Raw genomic sequence first — 23,464 nt, forward strand, 5'->3', positions numbered from 1 at the left:
ATCCAGTATATACGGAGTCCAGTATGCAGTATTCAGTATGTAGTAGGCTATTTCGAACACAGCCCCTGTGTTATCCTAACGTTACTACCTGCTTACGTACTACACTTTCCCGCTCAGTCTGTCCCTCGGTTTCTCTTTCACAAGCCTGCATCTCTGGCTGCTGCTCTCCCTGTCTGCTGCTGCTGTATTCACCTACAGAGGACGTGGAGGCTACAGCAGCGAACATGTCTGTGATTTTTACACATTTTGTAGCATCTACATTGAGACTTATCAATTTCTTCGCGTGTAACTTCTCCGCTCTCCCTTTCTGCTGTTTCTGTTGCTCCACGCTGCCTCTCCTTTAACAACGTGCTCAACACTGAATGTAGCGGGAGTTACAGCGGACCACGCAGAGAAAGGGTGGGGCCGCTTTCGTCCTATATCCTGATTGGTTCAATCCACTGTCTATATTGAAGATGGACCAATGGGTCACCCCCTCTAAATTGTGGGCCGGTCTCTAAGGAAAAAAGGGAGGAAAAAAAAAATCCATCTGCCCCCGAGGACTGTCGGCCCACCGGGCAAATGCCCGGTACGCCAGATTACCAGTCCAGCCCTGCTCCTAAATAATAAACAAAGCAATCAAAATGATATACACTATCAAGCAGTCAGTAAACAATAAACCACAAACCACATTAAAAATAAACATTGTTCAAAACATTGATCAGGGAGAAGTAAATTTTTTACATAACTTCAAAAACATTGTCATTGTCTTTTGATTAATGAAAACGTTCTATCATAGTAGCACAAAACTGATCAGAAACTACTACTCTGCTTTGCTCTTTACAATTTCTTTTGATTCCTCCTCCTCCTCCTCCTTGTAACCCTATTTTTACAGTACTGTACCCTGCAGCTCACAAACTCATCCTTTGTCTCTGTGATGCTAAAATTCTTCTTGGTTGATATGAACCTACAACCAGTCAAAATGTGTTAAGCTGTCAGTAAACAAATGGAAAACACATTATGATTCAGTACTGGAGGCTGGACGCAGGTGCGGACTCTTGAAGTCTTTTTTAATAAAAAAAAAACAAGCACCACAGAAAACACACTGCTAATACCAAGGTAAACCAAACAATAACCAACTAAAAGGCAGACACTAAACATACAGAACAGAGGACGTATGAAGGTTTAGTACAGAGAACATGGAAGCAGGGACCCATACCACAGACAAACTGCAACTACTCATAATTACCAACAACACAAGCGAATAAACACAGGACTTAAATACACTGAGAGGAACCAAAACGAGACACACCTGAACATCATGACGAGGGGTCGGAGTACAAGGAAGTCACAACAAGGTGGAAGACACAACAAGGCATTTCAAAATAAAAGCACACAGAGGAAACCAAGACACAAACCAAACCAAAACAGGGGGGTTGTAGACAGGAACCGTAACAACAACATTCAGGGCCATACAATTTTGTTTACAGCATTGTACAGTACACAGCCTATGATGCACAGTACTACAGTATACAATACTACAGTGAAAGGGACAGAATCAAAGGACCATTCTGCTTCTTGTTGTCTTTTGGCTGGTCAGGCCAGAGCACTTCATTGACATCACAAGCATTATTTTCCCTCCTGAGGCAACAAGGGAAGAAGCCTCTTGTTGGTTGCCGTGTACAGCCCTGACATGATTTCTCACCTCTATCACCACAGGCTACATCTATGGCAGGCAGCAGGTTTATTCTGTTGTAGGGTTTTCCATCATATACTTTCCATCTCCAAGAGGGGAAAAGCTCCTCAACTGGATTCAGGCGAGTATGGATAGAAGGATAAATTCATAAATGACCCCATGATGAGCTCATGGGGTCTGTCCAAGGATTTCAAGTGAAATATTGTCTGTGTAGAAATACAATATATTGTATGTAGAATTTTGTAAGTGGGACAGAGACATTGCTGTACTGTAAAGTACAATTAGGCCTACTGTACTTCTGATTCACATTCATGGTATGTACTAAAGAGTAATGTCATTCACATAGTATTTGGCAGTACTGTAGACAATCTGGATTACAGACAATGTGAACATACACTTGCACATACTGAGCTCAGAGTTCTTTCACATTTGGTGAGCTGTGCTCAGAAGGTACTCTGTATGCTTGGTTCATTCACATCCTGTTACGATGGAGGTCAATTCTGGAAATGCTCACACACAGGCCAGTTCCCTGAAAGTGGGTATTGTCTTGTATCACTCATTCCTGCATTTCTCCAAGTCATATTGTATGATCTTGAAGGACCATTCCCACCATAACGGCATTGTGCTCCTGAGTGAATAGCTATCCTTCCACCTGCCTTGCAATTCTACAAAAAAAAAACATGCAGTTACAAAACATTTACATGCAGTAATATATATACAGTGATGCACTTCAGAAATGTCTGTTGAAACAAGTGCATATACTTAAGTACAGTACATTTGCAGTAACAAAAATACAGTAGTATACTGTACCTGTTCTCTTCCCTTAGCAGAAAATCCTGCTTCCCTCATTGTCAGTCCATTGGTGATTGTTGCTCACATTTCATTGGATATTTCCACTCTTTGTCTTCCTCTTCACCTTTTCTTCCTCCTGCCCCCCCCCCACCTATCATAGGCCTACACATTCATTCTTGTCCTCTCACATAGTGTCTTCTATCTATTCTAAGACTTTCTCATTCCCAACTTCAACAACCTGTTTACTCTCTGAATTGGCTTATATTGGTTGTGACACATCATTTGCTATTGCCATGTGTATTTACCAGTATGGATGGCATGTATATTAGAGTGCAGAATGTGTTTTAAGAATGAGAATGTGAATGTAGTTTTGCTGAAAAGTGTAACTGAGATCTGCAAATTGTGTTTTACCATTTGAAATGGCTTATGGTATTGACATATGGCTAAGTGAGTTCAGGATACTGAGAAAAACTTATTTAAGTGTTTAGCTTTTCCATCCACAAGGTGTCACTGGTCTTCCAATGTAAGTTTCAATGCAAGATTTTGTCCTGTGTGTTTTACACATAGAATCCATATTTTTATGAACTTCTGCATCACTCATCGTTTCTTTGGTCTAGAATAATTATTATTTTGTATAGTATGGAAAACATGCCTCCCACATAATGGCAGACAATTGAAGACTTAATAAGGATCTGTTATCAGGAACCTTTGTAAGGGCTTCAGTTATTGACCAGCCATGGTTGGAGTCATCCAAGCAGAATCAAAATCTACTCTACCTATGAGATTTAAAATCTGAGTGAACTTGGAAGCACTCAGATGTTGCATATTGGCACATCATGCCAGAAAAAGAGAGGTTCCTGAAGACCTCAGAAAAAGACAGCAGATACCTGTCAGTCTAGAGAAGGTTACAAAGCCATTTCTAAGGCTTGAGGGCACTACCCAGGAGTGGATGCACTCCCAAAATATTTCCAAGAGCAATCCGCAAAATCATTCAGGAAATGACAATGAACCAGCAACAACATCTAAAGAGCTTTAGGCCTCTCTTACTTCCACTAAGGTCAGTATTTATGACTCAAACGTCCCACAAGCACTGGGCAAGAACAGGATGGCAGAACAGCACAATGGAAACCATTGCTAACCAAGTGGAATATCCATTCTCATCTTGAGTTAATCAAGAAACATCTAGATGGTTCTGTTGATTTCTGGAATAATGTGTTAGAGATGGATGACTTAAAAGTGGAGCGTTTGGTCCCATCATGGCGAACTGATGTGTGTGTATATATAATGTAATGGGTGCTATCATTAAGGGAACTACAAATTCCACTCTGTATCAGTGAACTCACAAGAACATCGGGTTGTTGGGCTGTCTGTCCATAAGCTGAAGAGCAGTTGGGTCATGCAAAAAGATTGATCCAAACCAATGAGGACACTGAGTATGGATGAAAATCTGTGATCTTTTGGAATGGCCTAGTGAAAATCCAGACCTAAACCCTATGGAAATGTGCACAGCATGCTCATAGGCCTACACAAGTGACTGAGCTGAAGTAGTTCTGCAAGGAGGAGTGGGTCAAAATTCCTCCCTAGTATTGTGAGACTTGTAACAACTACAGCCAGCATTTGGCTGTAGTTAATGTTGTTTGTGGGACGGAGGGGTATATCCAGCTATTGAAAGTCACTTTCTCACACAGAGAAATTGGGTGTTGAATATCTTATCTTAATAAATCAGATTGTTGTGGTTTTTTTCGTTACTTAAAAAAACCTTGGTTTAAGATGTAATGACTCTTTCTGAAATATGCATTCAGGTATTCAGTCAGACAAACACTTTTTCACAGTACTTTTAACAGCCTTCTTTATGAATGAGTAATATCTGTATTGTCAAATTTAGTTGCTTATTTAAAAACCATACCAGAAAGAACAACTGTAAAATTATATTTGAGGTAAGCATAAAAAGTACTTTAAGGTACATCTGTTTTTTAGTTTGGAAGATGAAAAAGTTCAAATATTGTTGCTCAGTGTAGTTACAGTTGTCCTAGCACCCGAGACCACATACTACATGAGAAGACCTCAGGGCTGAGGAAAAAATAGGGGGAAAAGAACAGCTTCTGTTGTTTCTGAGGGAACTGTAGTAAAATCGCACATATTTCCTGGCAATGGTGAAAACATATTTGAAATGAACATCTCATAGAGGCAGTCTGAACAGATTTCATGGTTTTACTCACTTGAGAGATTTTAGATGAGGTGAAGAGGATAAAAAAGAGAAGTCATTATTAAAATTCTTTCACTTGTTTATATTTTTTGAAGGCAAAAATCGGTTCTATCAGCTGTCAACACACAGGCAGTCTAGCTTTGTAATGTAGCAGTGTCAATGACTGTCAAAAAAAAGCAAATATTAAAAATTTGAAATTTTATTTTTTGCACAAATGGATCCTCCATTACAGCTGTTAGCATTATTGCCTCATGTCTCATTCAGATCAAAGATGTCAAAGAGTCTTTCAACCAAACATTTTTTTCTGTTAACACATCCTTTGGTCCTCCCACTCATCACCTCGGCCCAAGCTGCCTTGCGCTTCCCACACTCCACCTTTGATGCTGCTCTTTCCTCTCTTATCGGGTCAGCGGCGTGCTTGTGCGCCCAACGTCACGGCCGCCCCTCATCTGGAGTGAACCCAGTGCCTTTTGATCTACGCATGACTTACACCTGCTGCGTAAGCCCTCCGTCATTTTCTATGAAAGCGAACGCATTAAGCATAAGTCTTCATGGCTGAGGTAGATTTAGAACTATGAGCCCATGAGCCCATTAGGATGTAAAGTAGTTCTCTCGTTCTGTCCCGTTTTGTAATGTAGCGCCGACTTGGCAGTGTGGTGAGCTATTAGAGGTCTTTGCACTGACAGCATACATTCATCCCGTTTTTACAGCCTTTGATGCTTTTAGGTTTTTGATGTTTTGTTTACCTGGTTCAGTGAGCTTCTAGCTCACTGTTTATGTAGGACTTATAGGTATTAAGAAGTGCTTGTGGGCACTGCCATAATGACACTAGATGTGTCCTAAGTCTTATGGGACCCTCCTGACTGCTCTGGAAATAATGGTCTTCTCCCTCGTGAGTGGACTCAGTCATCCACTCTTTACAGAGTAGATATTTTCGGTCTTAAAAAGATTGAAGTTACTGCATTCCAGGAGTTGCTCTTTAAACTTTACTTATCTTAGTACTACAACAATACTACCAGTATTTGTTATATATTTGTTATATATAATGTCATTCAGTTTCAACAAATTACTCATTTCTCATCAAACAATCAAAAAACAAATCTGCAGTGATTTAGTTTAGTTTTTAACTGTGTTTACAGTACAGTGCACTCCACCTACACACAACAAAAAGATATTATGGCTGGTTTCCGTCATAAACCACAGCCTTTACAGGTGCACTCATGTCTTTCTGAAGGGCAAGCAATGTGCAAGGCCTCGTCCGGTTGGACAAGACGCTGCAGATCCGTGCTTGTATGTTGAGGTCATAACCCAGGCAACGTCCCCTTTAATGTTCCAGCTCTTTGCCTCCTCTTTCCGGAGATCAGTGTGTTGTCTGCAAAATCAGGTCTAGCGTATTGCTACAGAGACACAAGACTTGTGCAGAGAAAGTCAGTAGTATTGTGCCCCTCTCAAGCCCTTTTAAGGTCAGTGGCCTTGGTTTTTCTCATAAACACTGGGCCTTTCCCGCCGAGTGCCCTATTTTAGCACACATAGGTGTCAGGCATGGCAAGCCTGAGCTGCTGAAGTGTCTACGCTTTCTCCACCCCTGCTTATGTAATGATTGTGCAAAGCAAAGCAGTTCTCATTCTCACAGCGCACATGTGGGACTGGTGGTAATAAGCGAGCATACGGTATTCTCCCTCTCACACTGTGGGAGTATTATAGACTGTTCCTGCTAACAACTCTTACTGTTAGCAGATTTGTGAGTGTGTGTACATATCTTGCCATAGATAGATAACAGCGTAACAGATAAACTCTATTTTAGTGTCCATTTTATTAATGAGTCTTCACACCTTTTTTGTTAAAGCAGGTATGTTTGTGTGCTAAATTGTACTGTAGAATGTAGTGGTCACCATGGTGAAGTAAGCACATAAACACTAAACAGGAGCTTGTAACCAGCACTGTTGCACGAGTTTTACAGTAGAACTGTACAATTCTAAAATGAAGCTTTGTTGTTTTTGTTGTATTATTTAGTAAGTCACACTGTTTACTAGATTTTTGGCTCATATGGTATGTGTAGTAGTTTATATTGATTGATAACCTTTGACCTTTTACCTTTAGCTTGCAGGTCATAACCTCACAACCTTGTTGGTTTCAAGGTCTTTAGCCGTCATCATCAAATGCCTGTTTAGCTCTCTTTAGGTGATTGTTGATTTTCCCTTGTACAAGTGGCTAAAGTGAGTTGTTGTTAATGCTTGTCTGCAGGAAGACACCCGCTGCTCTGATCCTCAGGAATGTTGAGCTCTCTGCTTTGAGTCAAGAGTAGCAAAATCCCTGTGTTTTCTAGGAACAGGAATTCTGCACGTCCTGAAGTCCTAGGAAAAAGATATTGTTCAGGTTCTGGTGGTCGCTCTGGAGCAGTAGCGTGTGTTTTATGTGTATGTTTGGAATATTTTCTGCATGTGCACCCCCCATAAACTAACAGGAATGTGCATATCGCAGTGTGGGATGAAACCATGTAGGTGAATGCTGCCCATATACTATCTGTGTAACAGAAGCAGGGAGTGATACAGTCTGTACATGCCCCTGAAAACCCTACAAGCACATCTGCTGAGACATGTCTGCTGCTCCCGCTCAGGCTCCCACGGTCTGTTCGCACGTCAGATTGTTATACATCTTCTATTTCTAGAAAAGCCATTTACAGGTAATGGACTCAGGTACAATACTCGCATCCGTACAGGGGTGTATTCCATGTAATGCATGAGGTTTTCCCCTCTTCAGATGTGTTAAAGATCTTATGTGTTAAATATTTACCTAGGGATCCACATAGTGTACCATTTCTTCAGGTAAATTTATAACAAAGCTTTTTCAGAATGCAGTTTTTGATGGGGGTCATTACAATCTGTCATGCTGTCAGCAGAGTGGGGCTTGAAAGCCTAGCACTCAGAAAGAGAGAGAGAGAAAGAGAGAGAGAGAGAGAGAGAGAGAGAGAGAGAGAGAGATGTTCCTTACCAGTCATCCCAAACGGGTATAGCATAGCATTCTCCCAGACTCCTCTGACTTCTTTCTGTTTCAACAAACAACACAGCACCTTCTCACCTTTAAAAATGCCCTATTGTTTAGCGCAGGAAAAAAAAGCTTCAGTATATTTGAAGGTGGTACTTGAATCTTTTCAGATGCCCTTTAGTGCTTCCTCTATTTATTCTAAATGGCTCCATTAAGGGTTTTTTTATTATCTCAAGCGGGTGTTCACAGCTCTGTATATGTTCATTTGAGAAGGTGTTTACAAGGCTAAACAGCAGAAATCATCTCAGGCCAGGCTGAAAAGGTCAAGGGCACAATATCCCATTTCACTGCATGTCTGCTGTTGACATTCCTGCTACATTCCAGGTTAAGAAGTTGCCGGGGTGTTCAGAGAGAAACAGTCAAAAACAAAATTGAGCTTTGGCCCGGCTTGATCCGCCACATCGTGGGAACCCCCAGGCAGTGAACTGAGGTGTGGCCCAGCAGAACACATGGCATTTGGGAGATCCAGCTGATGAACCATGGAGTGAACCATGAACCATGTGCCCTTCTCTGCTGTCATCTGCTCACCATGCTTCGACATTAGCTTTTGTCATTATGTCCACCCTGAGTCGTAGAGGATGACACTTCCATATGCATTAGGCAAATCTCAAAGTTCACACTGCAGTCTAGGTAAGAGCACTGGCATACAAAGGCTCTTCTTCTGTTACACGCCGTCATGGTGACCAAAATAGGGGGTGTAATGGTTTAATGACATAATGCACTACAACACGTCAATCACCTGCTAGATTGTATAGTTCGCACTGAACTAGAACATCAGCGTAATTGTTTTTTCTAACAAGAGCAATATGTTATGCCTGAATTTCATGACGAGCTTTGTCACTTTGGGTTTCTGCTAATCTGTCCTCGTTTATATCATAAATTTTTTAACCTTACGCCAGGGATGATGGTTTATGGCTGTTTGAAGGTCTCAAGGGATACACCAGTGGCAGCCTTGACATGCTCCAAAATGAAGGATACATTTCTTGGCTCCATTCAAAGAATCCTTCAAAATGACACGGGCCTTCGGTGCATCCTTGGTTCTGAGGCACAGCCAGCATATTTCTGCTTATGTTTTAACCTATGCACATGAATTCTGATGAGTTTGATTCTGATCTTTATAGAAAAAGAGGTCAACAGGTTTTCTGGGTCACATATATAAGGCCCCATCCCCCACTGTTCAGGACACACTTTGTGCTTACTCATGGTCTACAGACACACTAGCTACTTGCTGGAGCGATGGTTTCCTCCTTGAATGCATCAGTGCGGTCCTGCTCAGCCTAACCACCATTGCGATTGCCCTCAATCATGATTCACTTTTGCCTGGCACTCACCCACACATATTTCTGAGTCATGACATGACGGTGACTCCAGCACAACAGTGACTCAAGCACGCTGCCAACCGAATGGCCTGTTAGAATGATGTTCGTTTAATGTCTCAGCACATAGCGATCATTTTGTATCTGTAAATGTTTTATTGCTGCGTTGGCTATTTTAATTCACAAATTGAATAGTTTCACTTGCATAAATAATGCACTAGGGAAAATTCATCATTTATAACTGTACCTGGCACTGGTGTGCATTTATGTTTGCAGACATGCAGATGAAGCTGTGGTCTGCAGTCTGGACTAGTGTGTTGAGTGCGGCTGTCATTTTTCTGCAGTGCACTGAACACTCTTGATTGCACCAGACATGTTTTGCACTTCATCCTTGTGGCTTTCCAGCACATTGCTGACTTCTTAGCTTTCATCTCTGAGAAGAGGTGCTTTAAAGAGCTGTGCAATCTTTTACAAGATCTACCTGACTTTAGAATGAAACGCCTGCATTTACAAAGCAGTGGTTCAGCATTAATGCCTCAGCTTTGTATATGCAGATGTTTGGTTTTCACTGCTTATAAAATACACTATATAGCCTTACACAGGTGTGATGCTTATCCTCCATATTTGCAGATCACTTGTGAGGCGGGTGAAATTCTCAAAACATGGCAGATTAGCTAATCCTCCTTTACGTTTTGCCTGTCACTTCCTGCGGGACATTCTGGTTCAGATTTATCCCCCTCATCTGCAGGCTGTTACAACAGAGCGAGGCGGCAGCGGGGTGGATGACATAAGCGCTTAAGTAATTGATCCGCCAGCCTTCTTCAGCGGCACGGAACACACAAGCGGACCCAGACACAAACACACGGGGTTTTTCCAGAGAAGCGAGGGGCCCTGTTTTGGGGAGAGTATATGAAGCCGACTGTAAATGTCACAAGTGAATGAAGGGCCTTGACCTAAAATGAAATCCAATTCAGAGTGGCCCGGGGCTATAGCGTTTGATCCTCTCACATTCGATCCCACCTCTCAAATCAGCACAGAAGAGAGACATTACATCTTTGCCATGTTATGACATCACAGAAATAATTTTTACACGGTTCTAGATGTTGTTTGGGACTTGTGTTTTACTGTCTCCCATGGAGTTGCTCTAAGGTCTCAGGTTCTGCACAAGCCTCCAATCACAATAACACCCCTATCCAAATTTGGTAAGCTTGGAAGTTTTTTAAAGTGTAAAAATAAACCCTTGTTTAAAACGCCTTATAATATTGAGAAATAATATAATGTCAGTAACACACAAGACTCATTGTTGTGCTGTCCAAATTCTAAATGATGTTTGGGATATATAAAAGATTATAGTATCATACATTTTTTTAAAGGACAAAAACATATTTTGCTCTGTAGTTGTGCCTTCGAAGCCAACTTTATCCTGAATGATCAAATAGTGTCCTCACTGTAGGTGTTATTTTTTTACCCTGTACCACAAAGGGGTTTCAGAGATTGCTATTGCTGCAGGAACATCCCAAGGACATCAGGCTCCATCTCTGTCATACTGATTGGACGCTGGCAGTGCCCCTTTCTTTCTACTACCATGTGAACCGTTCACACTCTCAGCTTAGAGCTGATTACCTCACTGCAATAACATTTGATAGTGTCACCAGCAGTATCTGTGGTCTCATTCACCAGATGGAAGCTGGATGGGCTTCAACGTCTGTGTCTGCAGTGATGTAATGCAGCCTAGTGTGAGAGTGTGCTCTTCACGTTCTCCAGACTCTCCAGGCAGTCTGAATCACGATGAAAACTAGGCTCCCTAACACCCTCGGAGGACACAGAGTTGGGTAAGAAATGCATTCAGGTGAGCCAGCTAAGGTGGGAGTCAGGTGAGAATGGCCACTGTCTTGCTTCTTTTGTTTGTGTATTTCTCCTTCTTCGTTTTCTTTTGGAAATCACACAACTGGAGTATTCCCAGTGCGAGTGCACACCACCAAGGAGCAAAGGAACTTGAGTAGAGAGAGTGAGCAGCACAGAGTGATCTTATGCGCTGAGCTCATCACCAGGACAACACTGCCTGGATCAAAGGACATCTACTCCAGGTGGTGCACATCAACAACAAACTGGATGATCAAGGACATGCACCACCCACACCACTCGCACTACAATCAGTTTATCTGTTCCAGTGGGACTTCTGGGAAACGTCTCAGCTAACATACATTCTTATATATATATATATATATATATATATATATATATATATATATATATATATATATATGGAGTATATAAAGCCAGTATATATATATATATATATATATATATATATATATATATATATATATATATATATATATATATATACACACACAGTAGAACCCCGGAACTCCGGCCCGGAAGGAGCATCGAGGAGCAAATCAGTTCTCAACCATCAAGTTGAATTCCAATGCTAAGTCCATCACACAAATGTTTTTTTCATACTTCTCTATGAACGCCTTTTTCAACTCTATTGTTGTTCTTCTTACTGTTACTTTCCTCTTCTGCTTTTCTGCTATGTCTTTCTTGGGACCCATTTTTGTCTAAAACCACAAAAAACAAAAATACAGCAAAGGCTTGGAGCACAGCCTCAAAATGGTTTAAAACCCATTTAACAACAACGGCAATTAACGCCAACTAGCGGCATCGAAAGACAAACTGTATTTTGTTTACAAAAGTCACATGAGTCTGGTCGGATTCCGAAGTTTTGTTCGAGCTCTGAGACATTGAGGCGTTGAACTCTGAACATGTTGAGTTCTGGGGTTCTACTGTGTGTGTGTGTGTGTGTGTGTGTGTGTGTGTGTGTGTGTGTGTGTGTGTGTGTGTGTGTGTGTGTGTGTGTGTGTGTGTGTAATAATCTTTTTACCTCCCAGTATTCGGAGCAGTCACCATACTGTTCTGCACCAGCTACAAATGTACATGTGACAAATATTATTTTCATTGCATCGTCCCAAATGGAGTGGTGCAATAGCTGGAATTCAAGAGCAGGAGCACGTATGAAACCTCCCTCTGAGGTGTCATATCCTCTCCTTTCAAACAAACGCTCCCTTTGATGCCTTTTCACACCAACTCATTCTGTTTTCCCTTTGTGAACTTTCTGCCTGTTTTGCTTACTTGCCCCAGTCTGGAATCTGATAGTGATGTGTCAAACAAGCATCTCCTTTTCAGCTGTCGGCAATCTCTGACTGATGATTACTTTCATCTGATGAGCCACTTGGGGTGTGTTGTGCAACCACCCTCAACACTCCCGCCAGCGTAACCTCCTGTGGACCCACTGCCCCCACAGGTCTGGTACACTTGCAGACGGCTTTTCCCTCCATGTCTCCATTCTCCCTGCATCTGGAACTTGACTGCCGTGTCTTCAGACGGTTGTAAAATATCTTTTTTCCTGGTTTGGCTCTAAAAGCGGGGTTTTTTTATTGCTTACCTCGATTCTCTTGGTAGTTTACAATGCTGGGCCTCTTCTGTGCTCCCCATAACAGATCCTGGCCCATAACGACAGAATAAAGCCAGTTCTGCTCCATCATTCCCTCAGCAGCAACATTCCCAGTGACACTGTCTTTGAAGTTGCTGGTTCTGGTGGTCCTAGGGGTGGTTCTTTTGCTTCTGCATCGGTTCGGTCATCTTCCGCCCCCTGCTTTCTTCCTCTCTGCTTTTCTTACCTGGAGGTTTGCATCAGAGGGACCACACTTATCTCTTCTGTCCCCCACACTTCTTGAAACCTGGTGTCTCCTCATTTAGCCCATGGCTAATTTATTCTTGTTATGCAATTTTCCGTTGCAATGGCCACTGTATCTATGATGGTCACACGTAGTGGTGGCTTGTTCAGGTTTATTTACTTATCTCTCTCTTTGCATACGTTGTCCTCTCCCTACTCATTACTTTCTTTTAGTGCCCCATTCCAATGCCTATCATCTTTTTGGTGTTGTTAGTGTTGTGTTTCAGGTTCATATGCAGAGTTTCCTACTGTGTATCCTGTGATACCTCTCCGTTCCAGAATCCATGTCGGAAGTTCCAGGATGTTCGTTACATCCACCTGACGTGGATTAGATTACATCCTATAAAAGCCCCAAGGACTCTTAAAAGGAGTGATTGCTTAGAGAGCTGCTACTTCTGTACTAAAGTTTAAAATGAAGCCTTTGTTGAGTCCGTTTGCCATGTGCTGTGTTTGTGCTGTTAGTCATTGGAGCCTGAGACTCACTTGTTTGGATAAGTGTTATTGTGACCTTGAGAATGAACACTGAGTATGTTTAGACAGGTTTAACTATATTCCGTTGCCGGTAGTAGAGAGTGAGCGCCTTTTCTTTGGGGTTGTTTTTTTATTATTATTTATGTTTTGTAAGAGACATCATGTAGCACTGTGTTTTCTTTTTATCTCTGGTTAGTGTAACTAGTTTCTGATGGTGTTCTAGTGAGGGATTTGATTGTTGTTTTGGTGAATAATCACTCCTGAAAGCAAGTTTGCATTATATTTTCTGTTTAATGCGTTGATATTTTCTGTTTCTGTCTGGCCTGCCTCCGTCAACAGCCACCTCACTGACTCACTGCCAAACTCATCAAGCATGGTGGAATCTTCGGGTCTCCTTTTGAGTCTCTACAAAGATCTCAGTCCTGCCTCCTCCTTCTGTATGATACCACAACCTCCCCCACTATTAGGAAGTTACTATTAAGTCCAACACTGTCTCTCCAGATGCTGTTAAGTCCAACAGTAAGTCTCTCCACTCCTGATCAAAGCAGAATCTGAGGCCTTTATAATGCTCCACTTTCTTTCACTTCTCTGTTTGCCATATTAAGCATAAATGCCCTGACTAAAAGCTGACCTCCCTGCTCTTCATGGCTACGTTCCAGCTTCTAACAGTCTTGTGTTCTCAGTCTTTTCTTGAATTTTCAGTTTGCTGTACTCCCATTGAAACAAATCTATATCTATCTATCTATCTATCTATCTATCTATCTATCTATCTATCTATCTATCTATCTATCTATCTATCTATCTATCTATCTATCTATCTCTCTCTCTCTCTCTCTCTCTCTCTCTCTCTCTCTCTCTCTCTCTCTCTATATATATATATATATATATAATATATATATATATATATATATATATATATATATATATATATATATATATATATATATATATAAATTACACACACACCCCATTAGCATTTCACATGGGGCCCAACCACTCACTTCATAATAGGAACCAAAACTACACAAGCTCTTCACAGAAGTCATCAGTGTTTCTCTGAATGAAGCCTGAGGTTGCATCTTCTGAAGACCCAGCCGCAGACCCACCCACATCCAAGCTCAAGTGTAAACCATCTGTAATTGCAAAACCTCTTTAAACATAAGCCCATGCATGCTCACTGCCACTAGTTCCTTATGGGCCTTTTACCCACTAAATAAACACCAAACACTTATCTCCCTGTATTTCCCACTGTGCTGATCCACACGGCCAATCACTTCCTGACCAATAAAATCCATATAGTGTATGCAGTGTCACCAATTCCATGTGGATTTTACTACACCACCAAGCATTTCCCAACACAGCATATTCATCTTCTCAGTGACCATGCCAAGTCCCACTGGCACTGTGGCACCAGTTTCATCAATCTACCATTCTCGACATGACAATGACATGACATAACAATCCACTCCTGTGCCCAACCTTCCACACACCCCAGACACTTCAGTCATTCTATCTTTACACTGCATATCCTCAAATAGCCTGTGTCATTCTCATCCACAGCCAGTGACAAACCCTTTCAGCTACTACAGATAATTCCTTCATGGCTTCCCTTAGCTAACAGCCTCTAAAACCAAATTCCACAAGCAAAGATGCGGCAGACTTGGCTCCAAATCCCCTAGCATCTATCTCTACTGGCCTTATATATACTTGCTACCCACATTCTCTCACCTCAGCTGCCATGTGTGCCTATTTCAGCATCTTCCTTAAGAATGCTTCATCAACCACATCCTCAAATGGAATTGTTAACTCTCAAAAAAAAAAACACATGCAGAAGACAAATATGGGGAGACAAACAGAAAGTACTTCATCAGTACAGACTGACGCTCTAATTCATTTTAAGTTTGGAACTGGGAGAGGAAGATAGAAAGTTGCAGGTTTTAAAGGAAAATTAAGCCTAGTCCTAAGTGTTTTCTATAGCAGCCAGTGACTCGTCATTTTCAGGCCTTGCCCTCAAGAGTATTTGGGGACATGAATAGACAGACATTCTGATAACTGAGCAGCTGTGCACATGACATCTCAGGATCATTTATAGTCCTTCTCCATGAAGGCTGCAAATCCAGGTCATCGAGTTCTTTACCATTCTTGTTGTGCAATCACTCATCAAACCCCAGTCAACTAATTGAAACCATGATCTGTGCTCACAAAATAGAGTTATGCAATAACTAATGTGTGGGAGAAAGACTGGCTAAAAACAAGACTTAAACTGAGATTTAGGAAGTGGGGGAGCCCGATAACTTGACTATGCAAACTTTAACAAAATAATCTATGCAATAATGTAGACTGCTGAAAGTTGAACTCATCATGAACAAATTTACATAGCAAGCTGATACACTAAGAAGGAGCATGAAGGATGGCCATAAAGGAGCTGGAGCTGTACTGCAGCACTGAGCTGTAACGTGGTGGGCTAGGTGATGATACCCACTGCAAGGGTTTTGAGCGATAGGCGAACCCAAGAGCTAGTCCAACACAAAAAACAAAGAACTGTGATGAGACACCAGACTACACAATGCGATAGCAGAAGAGGGGCTGACTGCGTAAGCATAACGTAGGGCTCCAAATAATTCAGCCGTGAGGCACCGCTGCCTGAACCAACTGCCTACCTTAAATAAGGGGCAAGACGGCTGCAGGTCATCACTGCTGATTGTACCTGAGTTGTCGGGAGCTGGCTCGTGGGCTTCTCTTGGTGGCGGCAGGGAGTACGACTTTAGAACCAGCCCTGACAGTGCCCCCCCCCCCTCCTAGGCCTGAGACCCCACAGGCCCAGGGCAATCACCCTATCACGACGTGGACGTACTCTTCCCAGATCAGATGGTCCGACCAGGAGGATGGGTTGGTGGAGGCCAGGCAAGGATCTGGTTGGTGGAGGCCAGTGTAGGATCTGCTCAAGGTCCTCATTGACTCTCTCAGTCTGGCCGTTAGTTTGAGGGTGAAACCGTGATGAAACCGTGACCCCACTCCATGACATTCTTACGTAGACACGTGGGGATGTACAACTGCCCAGGCGGCCCCCCTCCTGGGTCGGGTTCTTGGACCAAGGCTCCCTTGATGGCCGTTTCAATGTCCCACTGGATGGGAGCTATGATTTTAGCAGCAGGTAGCATGATACTGGGAACCGGAGAGTGTTCCGGTGGTTCCCATTGGTGGGAGAGGGCATCAGGTTTTAGGTTTTTTCACCCTGGACAGTACGAAAGAGTGAAATCGAACCACCCAAAAAGCAGAGACCACCTGGCCTGCCTGGGATTGGGTTGGGCGTTTTTCTGGTTAACATAGAGTGGCACCGCCAACATGCTGAAGTTTTTAACAAAGCGACTGTAAAAATTTGTAAAACCCAGGAACTGCTGCACCTGGTGGAGTGAGGTATGGGCAGGCCACTAAGCTACCACCCAGGTCTTAGCTGGGTCTGTGGTCAGTTTGCCTTGGGACACTATGAACCCCAGAAATGAGATATGCATGGAAGACCAGCTTCTCCAATTTAACATAGAGATGTTTGTCTAGGAGCAACTGGAGAACCCAGCGTACGTATTTGACTTGGTCACAGTGTGATTGGCTATAGATCAGGATATCATCAAGGTAGACAATATGTACTGATCCAAAGCCTCATGCAAGACTGTATTAAAGTACTGCTGGTAGACAGTGGGGGCGTTCATAAGCCCGAAGGGCAGGACCAGGTGTTCATAGTGTCCTGAAGGGATTATGAAAGCGGTTTTTCACTTGTCATCCTCACTTACCCGGATAAGATTATAGCCACTTCGCAGGTCCAACTTGGAAAAAATTGTGGCCTGCTGCAATGCCTCGAAGGCCATGGCCATGAGCGGAAAAGGATGGTGGTCTTTGACCATTATTTTGTTCAACCCACTATAATATATACGAGGCCTTAAACATCCATCTTCCTTCCCCACAAAGAAGAAGCTGGTACAAGTAGAAGAGGTAGAAGGCCAAATGAACCCTGTACTGTAGCACTGAGCTGTACTGCAGCACTGAGATGGACCCCAGCACTAAGCTGTGTTTCAGCACTGAGCTGTTTTGTGGCACTGAGCTGTACTGCAGCACTGAGATGGACCCCAGCACTGAGATGGACCCCAGCACTAAGCTGTGTTTCAGCACTGAGCTGTTTTGTGGCACTGAACTGTACTGCAGCACTGAGATGGACTACAGCACTGAGTTGTGCTTCATCACTGAGATGGACTACAGCACTCAGCTGTACTACAGTATTGAGCTATATTTCAGCACTGAGCTGTATTGCAGCACTGAGCTGTACTACAGCACTGAGCTGTACTGCAGCACTGAGCTGTACTACAGCACTGGGCTGTACTGCAGCACTGAGCTGTGCAGCACTGTCACCCCTGCCTGAAAGATCATGTTAACGTTTCCTCCTTGCACCTGCTGTCCTGTGAGGAGTTTGAACATTTACCCCTCCTGCTCCTGCATGCTCTCTGTGGCTCCACGACTTCTTCACATGAACCTCAGTCAAGAGGGTGTTGGCTTTCTGGTTCAAAGCAGAAGTCATTCACAACCACAGCTCATGTTCTGTGTACATCTAGTCTTTAGCTATCACTACTCAAACCACAGGTGATTAATTGAAGTTGTGGTCTGCATTAATTGAAGCAGAGATCCACACTTTTTATACACTAATGCCAAGTTCAAACGTTATAACAGAAAGCTCCAAACTGTGAACGTGTGCAGATTCTATTCAATACCCCAGATGTTCTTGTTCAAGCAAAATTAGCATCAAGCTGAAGATAAGTGCAGACTCAGGGCCAGGCAGTAAGCAACCTGTTGGATATCACTCTTCAGGTTGCTATGAGGGCTATTTATTAAATGCACACACCCAATTTTGTATTTATGTAATATAACTTAAGAGTAATAATAAATAAATGATTTCTTAAAATCCTGATGAAATTAAATTCTTAAACATACTTTGAAAATACTGACAATCTTGATTTAAATGGAGCAGATGTGAGAGAAAAAAAACTCAACTGATGAGCTAGCCTCCCCTGTGGAATTCTGGGTAGATGAAAGAACGTCAGCAGATCATAGTCCCAGGAACAGCTGTCCATGGAAGAGGAAACTGGAAACTGGACTAGCCTGCCAGCTACTATATCACACACAAAAAAACACTGCAGTCTCATGGGTGGGTTTCCACACAGATTATGTTCAATCCCTGATTTATTGGAATTTCAGTATGGATTAACAATTGTTGCGGATCCTACATGTAGTTGAAATAGTCCAAGAGCCCTTTTTTTATTACTAGAATGTCTTTGGTAGACACTAATGGAAACTATGTGTTTAAAGCTGAGCTCTGTTTATAAAGAAAACCCATGGAGTTTAAACTTGCTTTCTATTACATTTACATTTATTTATGATGATCAGACTAAGGATGGTATGCCAACTTCATAAAAATAAACAGACATCTTTACTTTTTAGAAAAAATGGACAGCAATACAGCAGATATGTTGCTGTTATACTTATATGAGCCCTTTGAGATTTTCACAAGTTCCTTTTGACAATTGGGGCATAATTTCTCACAGAGTGGCTAGATTCACCCCACAGGAGTTTGACTGGTAAGCTCAGTTCATTTATGACGTGGAGTTCACTGTCTTTTCCTGCTTCTATAGTTCAGCCTACGTTTTTTAGAGTGATACCCTGTTGCATAATAAATCTCTGTCCAATGCTCAGTCTGGAGAATCAGTGCTTTTTCCCAACCTTAGCGGGACCCCATTGCTGCTATGTCCTGAGTCATCATTTTTCCTCTTGCTGGATCTTTATATGGAAGGGACACACAGTGCGGAGAGCCACTCTCCTGCTCTCATTTCCTCCTTGACAGTGGGATTCAGCGCTCCAGCCACGGGTCCAACCAAAACACACGCCCTTACACTTCCTGTTACAGATGCTTATATAAGCACTGGAAACACCAACAGCCAATGGCCAGTGCGGAGCAGGCCCTGCTGTACATGTTAGAATAGAATGGGAATGGTCTTAGTGGAGGTTTGGGTGTTCACACATGCAAAGCTGAAAATCCTTTTTGAGTTTCTAAATGAAAGCCAAGCCAGACGTCCAGTCAGTAACTGAGACTTTAAAGATGGAGAAAAATGGAAAGCTCTTCCCTTGCTCATTTGGGTGACATTGTAGCATATAGCATGCTTAGAATAAATGCAAAGCCTAGTGTAGGACAGAGTGATGAGACATTTCCTGATATGGAGGTTGTGTCCAGAATTGTGACAGAAAGAGTTCCCTGGAGAGTCAGCCATGGTCCTGGGAAGTGGTGACCAGGGGTCAAAAAGAGCATGGCAGATGACCCCTTTCTCCTCTACTCCTCTCTCTATCTCTCTCTCTGTCTGTGTGTGTGTCTCTCTCTCTATCTCCTTCCCCCACCCCCAGCCACTTTCATAAATGGTTTCAAAGAAGCCAGATCTAACAGATCTTTAAATGACAAAACAAAAGTGGAAACTTTCTCCCACTTCTCAGAGTCCACTGGTGGGAAGAGCTTAGGACTTCCTCTTGCTTGACCCTAGCGAGAAAGTTGGACTAGATTGGTTATTATTAGCCCGTATATGAGCATGAGCACAAGTCATTTAAGTTATTGTGTGGGAATGTTTTAGTGTGGCGTTGTGCTGACTGTTCAATGCAGAATCACTGGGAATCTTAGTTCTTAGTTCTTTAGACTGGTGTAGCAAAAACCTTTGCTTTGCACTGCAGCTGTGCTTAGCCTATCTGTCCATTTGCAACTATCAGCATTGTCTGTTGTGTCATTTTTGGAGATTTTTGCACGTTCATGTAAATGTGCAGAAGCTGTGCCTGAGAAAACAGAGCCATGTGCCAAAATCAGCCTTTTATTTCTGATTTAATTGTTTATATCTGACTCATTATCCATGGGAAACAATCACTGTTATACATGGTACCATGGGATAGCTATTCATGAAGTGTAGGCAGAGCACAGAGTGACAGCTGTTCCCACTTTAAGCATGATGGCTGGTGAGTGTTTTGTTTTAAGAGAGTTTTGTGTTTGCACCTTCATTTTGCAGAGGGTCAGAGCCGGAGTGGCTAATCTGGAGATTCGGGAGGATTCCCGATGGGCCGGCTCATGTCAGTCTCTAGTTTGGGCCGATTGGGAGGGAAAAATAATTTTGGGCCGGATTTGGGCATGAAACTCCCGGGCTGAAATAGTGTCCCACTCCGGCCCTGCAGAGGGTTATCATCATCAGCAGGGGAGGCACCAATTCCTTGGATGTTTGTTCTTGGGCGTGACGCTTTGGTGTTGCCTCGAGCTGAAAAAGTTTGTTGGTGGGTGTAGGATAGGATGCCTGTTTCACCTCAGCTTCACAGACAGTACGACAGCCTCGGAGCAAGCCTTGAACTGCTGACCTCACTAGCCATGCGGCCAAGTAGACCATGTAGTAGGCCATGTAGTTTCCGATCTAGAATGGTACCGTAATTTCCAGGGAAATACTGTGTATCCACTCCAGTGCTTGGGTCTGTCCTGGCATGTGCTGCACCCAACGCTCATTACTGACCTTGAGATAAAAGTCTTGGTGTGTGGGCATGACTGCCCCATCCACATCATCTAATTTTCATAACACCGTTTCCTGCTGATAAGGTTTGGTATGCCTTCTGATTGCTCCAGAATGTAAAGGGAATCTGGAATCTGAGAATTTGTGGAATGCCATCTGATATGTACAGAGCATTAACAGTTAGGCTGTTTGTGTTAACTGTTGTAATCTTTATCCAAAAATTATAGAGGTGAATTATATACCGCTTCTCTTGGTCACCGATCCCACCTCTTTCGACTTCTCCAGCCTTTGGTCTGTTTGAGGGTCTGTGTGGTTCTACTCTCTGTAATGCTCCTCTTCAAACATGCTGATACCTTCTTAAGCACATTTTCTAGGCAAGTGTTTACTGGAAAGTGTCCCGCAGGCCGTGGGTAACCAGCGTCTTTGCTCTTCCTGATGAATGGGGTTAGGCTGGTGCTAGGGTCTAATGAGTTCTCTTTGGAATTCAATACAAGAAAGGGCTGATCAGGTAAATTAGAGGCAAGGACCAAAACCGAGGTGGGTGCCTGGTGTCCTGCAGGAGCTCACGTTCCTATCCTCAAATTAGGTCATCTTTATTTGACCCCATGAGCATCAGAGCATCAGACACCTGTCCAGAAAAAATGCTTGGGCTCTAGGTTTTGAAGCAGTTAAATGAATAAAAAAACAAAAACAATTTTTTGATGAACAAAAACTTAACTGGGAATTAAAATAACTTCTTGCTCTTAGAGCAGAACCATTTAAAGTCAGTCATACAACGTTGCAAACATTTGTCACAAAAGAATGGACTTCAAGGAAGAACTACTCATGTGAACAGATTTGTTCTTATATTTAAACAAGCAATTTAAAAGACATTTGTTGCATTTTGTCATATTTGAATTTCTTTTTAGGCATGAGCAAATAAATATGTATGGACTAGATCACATCCAGTTAATTCGCTTGAAAAAATGTGAGTGAGACACAGTAGCATTTGACCTTGCTCTGTCAGGTTATTCAGTGAGAGAGAACTTGAACTGTTGGATGTTGCTATAGAAATCCAGTGTTCACAGCCCTGCTCCTCCCTATGCACACACTGTTAATCTGAGCAGGCGTATGCCCTGAATACATCAGACATTCCACCCTCATAAAAGCTGTTGATTAAAACATTACAGAGTGAAAAGGAAGTAGCAAGCTAGTCTTAGTCCACACAGTACCATTGTTCTGAGAAAAATTTAGTGTTCTGGATCTTTTTGGGATGGAGCAAGAAAATTCTGGCAAAAAAAAAACAGTTCTGGCCACTGTACACCATTCTGGAGTTTGGAGTTTCTATTTTGGAGTTTCTCGACAGGACTCATTTTAAGGAATTCCTTTCTAATTCCTTTAACAAGTCTACTTCAGACCAACATCCAGTGGTTTTGGTGACGCAGCCTTCCCTCCCTCTTTTTGAAGTCTATAGCTTTACTTAAGAAATTCTAACTCTAACGGAAACCAAAGCTCTAGGCAAACCGAGTTTTGTTAACTATGACTTAAGGTCTATTAGTTTGCTCATTATTATTAACACGTCAAAAAAAAAAAAAAAAAGAAAACAAATAGTATAAGGGACAGTGTGAAATGTTTGCAGATTCAGGAATTCAACTCCACACCTTGTTTCCCACTGCAGACTATAAAAGAGAGATCGAGAGAGCAGCAGAGAGAGAAAATTCTTCTGATGAGATCTTCCTCTGTTTAGAGATGTGAGGATGTGATCTCATGCACCAAAAATCCAACCTAAGTCCCTCTCATTTCACAGAGAACCCCCGAAGGCAGCCTTTTCTTTTGCCCTCAGTTTCTCTCACTATATTCATCTGTCTATCTATCTGTCTGTTTGTTTTTCTCTCTCTCCCTCCTCCATGAGTGATATTAGGTAAAACTCTCACTCATGTAATTAGAGCTATGGTCATGTCATTCCTGCAAAAAAAAAAAAAACACATTACACGCTCACATAAAAGTATCTCTTCTTTTTGTGGGGTGGCGAGGTGTCCCGTCCCCTTAATTATAAGACCCAATTATTCAGTGTTATCATTATAGCACTTCTGTATCCCCCCACCTCTGTTTTTCCCATATGTGTATATGTTTGTGAGCTGTCCTTCCACAGTGATCTGGCATGCAGCAGGAATGTATGGATCAAGGTGAATTCATTTTCCCCAGACAACAGAGCATTCCATTTCAAATTAAAATTCTAGCTTAAAATAGTACAAATGTAGCTTATATTGAAAAACACTTGTAGGTGATAAAGCAATTTTTGTAAAGGACCTCTTGAGTGAAAAGGTAACCTATGATGGTAATTCATTCATGCCGTCTTAATAATAGAAATCTTATGTGATAGTTGAACATTTGGAGCACAGCAGTAGGGAGATCACCTGTGAGCAGCAGGCCTGAAGAATGCAGCTGGCTGTCCTGGGTGAACTACAGGGGATGTTACAATGTTGGAATCTCTGCTTTTCCCTCCTCGTTGACCTTGACCCACAACGTCTTGAACTGGTATAAAATGGCAGATTGTGGTTTCTGTTAAATGATTTTTTATTTTAGTTTACATATGACAGGCTTTTTGGATGGCAGAATGAGTTTATACACAAAGTGCATCCACTTTTTTTCTGAATGAAGTTCTTCTCCTCA

Source organism: Brachyhypopomus gauderio, chromosome 5 (assembly GCF_052324685.1).
Source record: "Brachyhypopomus gauderio isolate BG-103 chromosome 5, BGAUD_0.2, whole genome shotgun sequence".
In the NCBI taxonomy this organism is placed as follows: Eukaryota; Metazoa; Chordata; class Actinopteri; order Gymnotiformes; family Hypopomidae; genus Brachyhypopomus; species Brachyhypopomus gauderio.